The sequence below is a fragment of the Apium graveolens genome, chromosome 6 (genome assembly GCF_009905375.1).
Source record: "Apium graveolens cultivar Ventura chromosome 6, ASM990537v1, whole genome shotgun sequence".
NCBI lineage: Eukaryota > Viridiplantae > Streptophyta > Magnoliopsida > Apiales > Apiaceae > Apium > Apium graveolens.
Genome location: NC_133652.1, coordinates 98049530 through 98053102, shown reverse-complemented (window position 1 = coordinate 98053102; position 3573 = coordinate 98049530).

Genomic DNA, 3573 nt, shown 5'->3' with positions numbered 1-3573 from the left:
AGCTTACATTGGCTCATGAGAGAGCACAATCGGCTCTTTGCTGATTGGTTTCAAAACAAAGTCAGTGTTGTATTAGGTTCTTTGATCTGTACTGTAATGACGACTATTAGCTATTTAGGATTTAAATTTTATTATCATATTTGTAGTGAATGATGAACTAAGGGAGAACAACAAAGGTGTTTCAGATACGATAAGATGGCTCACTGCCAAGCCACCATTTTCAGTACTAACTTATCAAGGTTATCTAGTGAATGAAGTGCAATATTTTACAAAGGAACGAGATGATATACGCGTTGTTCAAAACAGCGGGGTGTCTATCATTGCTAAAGCGGTCCAGGTTTCTAGTGCCAAGGACTTGAACCCCGTAGAAAGTAATTTGACATTTTACGGTATCATACAAGAGATATGGGAATTAGACTACCATACATTCAAAGCTCCCTTGTTCCTGTGTAAATGGGTAAGTAATGATAAAGGAATAAGGGTTGATGATCTTAGGTTCACACTTGTGGATTTTAGTCGACAAGGTCACAAAAGAGATAAATATGTTTCTGTTGACCAAATCAAGCAACTGTTTTACCTTGAAGATCCCGTTGATGCTACCTGGTCTATTGTATTGTCCTCCACAACACGAGACTACCATGAATTGTATAATGAAGATGACTTAGGAGACAAGACTATGGAACATCCCCCATTCTGCACTGAAATCCCCGCAACTGATGTCACTACCGATGATGTTGCTCATACTGCTAGACCTAATGTTGAGGGAATTTGGATTAAAAATACTGCTACTAAAACCCCTGCACCTAATGACTGAATGAACCATATATATTTGCCTTTAATTGTGTTATAATGTGTAAAATATATTGTTAAATTTTTCTTTTTTTTTCTTTTGTTTTGCATTGTTATAATCATATAAGTAATTCATCCATAATTACTGATTGATGGCATTATTTTTTCTTTAATTATTTTGCATTGTTTAATTGTACTTCTATAAAATGCTTTAGAGTTATTTCGGATGTGATTAATTACTGATTGTAGTTTAGGTAATTTATTGCTCTTGTATAGTTGTATTCGTACTTGCTGATTTTACAATTTATTATTTATGCTTGACTGTAATTAATGACGGACTGAAAATACATTGTTCAACTGATGGCTTTATATTCAATTTAATGCAGACTAAGGGAGGAAAATGGTAAAGAAGCAAAAAGCCAAGAAAGTAATTTTCGAAGAAAGTGACGGGAAGAATAACTCTGAAAAGGTTGAGGATGAGATGGTTCCTGATGTCAAAACTTCAGAGACTTGTAATGATAAGTTGGTTCAAGTCCCTCCACAATATCAAACTCAAATTAGTGGTGAAGAAACGAGACCACTTCTGAATCTGCAAAAAAAAGTCTAGGAGGTGCGCGTGGTGTTTCAGCTCTTCACAAAGTAGTCGTGAAGAAAGCTCGGGGAAAGAAACTTAAAGTTAGATACAATGAATTTGGAGTTCCATCGGAAATTCCAGGCCTACTTTACAGTCTTACATATGAATGCTCGCAAGGACAATGATTTCAATCGACACTGAAAACTGGCCAAAAGTGAATTGTGATCTAAAAGCAAAATTTTGGGATGATGTCCAGGTAAATTATATCCCTTGTTGACTTCTTCATTTTATTAAAATTGTGACTGTAAATTATGTGGCTAATTTATATTATGTGGCTCTTTAGGACACATTCTAAATTTCCCCAGAAAGTGAGAAGCTTGTGCTACAATCGACAGGTGAAAAATGGAGGCAATTTAAAGCCGATTTAACTGCAAAATATGTGATGCCATTTATTGGAAAAAAGAAGAAATTGATGAAGCCTCCGAAGAAGTATGCGTTTGTTGGTAAAGAACCTTGGAAGAAATTTGTTGCAGAGAGGATGAGCCCAAAATGGCTGTATGAATATATTCTACTAATAAAATATACAGGATTGGCATTTTACTTGCTAAATGATTAAACAGATTTTGGTTAAATAATATTTATTAATTTTTACTAATTTATTTTGGTGCAGGAACAACGTAAGTTATAGAGCAATAGAGTGGGTAAACGGAAATATCATCACCGCTTGTCATGGAAGGGGTATATTGGTTTGCGAGAAGAAGAAGTAAGAACTTATATCTATTTGGATTTACAATTCTAATTTTTAAGGGATTTTAAACATTTTCTCTTTTTTAACAGATAAAGAAAGGGAACTTATATCGGAAAGAGAAACCTGATCGTGCAATTTTTTGGTGGAAGGCTAGGATGCCAAAAAAATCCTGATGAGCTTACTGAAGAGCAAGCGGAAATAGTGATATTTTTAATACTACATTCCCTTCAAAGATAATTGCGTCATAAATAATGCACTAGTTGTTTGCATTAATTTTACAGGGTGAGTTACTTGAAAAGAAGGAGAAGGGTGAATTTGTTCCACATGGAACAGAAGATGTGTTGACTACGGCACTTCAGACTCCTGAGCATGCAGGAAGGGTACGAGGTGTTGGCGGCTTTGTCACTCCAACAACATTCTTCAATTTGCCGAAAGCGAAAAAGACTAAAATTACTAAGGCAGAGTTGTTGGATCAGTTGGAAAGAAATCAGCGGGAGATGGCTGAACTTAAGGCCTTGGTTAATGCTTCGAATGGTCACTCTCCTATGTTCTCTGACAAATCAAGTTGTCAAGTACCTGTTAATAAAGAGGGAACAGCTGATAAGCGGAATGTTGGAGTTACTGTTAAACCGCTGAGTGCCAAACAGTTGTTGGTAAATGATGAAGACTTTGTTGGTTTTGACCCCTCTCCTTCGAGCGGAAAGAAGGTAAAATATTATTAAGATCTACTAGATATATGCATACAGACTTGGGATTTATGCAATAAAATTAAATTGATCCCCCACTATAATATAGGGTCCACAGTCATGTGAGCTTGCACTGGATTGCATAGAGAACAAGGTTGCTTTTGGAACAGCTTTTGATGATCACGAAGAGATGAATGTTTCAGTACACGGAGTGCCTCTAAAGCCCAGACATGTTCGTGTGTCAGTTGACGGACACATCCAGCTAGAGGCATCGGTTCCAGTGCCCATACCTGGTGAAATTGAGGTTATACGCCAAGCAGTTGGCTCTCACGTAGTATGGCCTCGTGAATTGATCATCTACCCAACTGTGGTAGTATGTTATATAAAAATTATGTCAATATACTCTGAATTGATTGTTGCATTCTATAGTAGTTATGTCAATAATAACCGATTATTCTTGTTTTATTTAATTCTGTGTAGAAAAAGAAAAAGGAAGTGTTGTATGGGCAGTCTAAGCGGAAAGATGAGTTGCAGAAACTTCAAGATGATTATAGCAAAATGAATCTAAACAACAATGTGCCAAAGCAGTACAAGGTGTTATACAAACATGCTGCAGTCTTCATGAAAGCCACTGGGGAGTCAATACCGATTCCGTGTGATTCAGATGTGTTTGGGACTGAGAAAACAATTTATATATTGCATGAAAATGTGAAAGCATTGTTGGAGTTCGATATGATTGGCCAAGCTGCAATATCTGCTTATATGGCTTAAGTTAA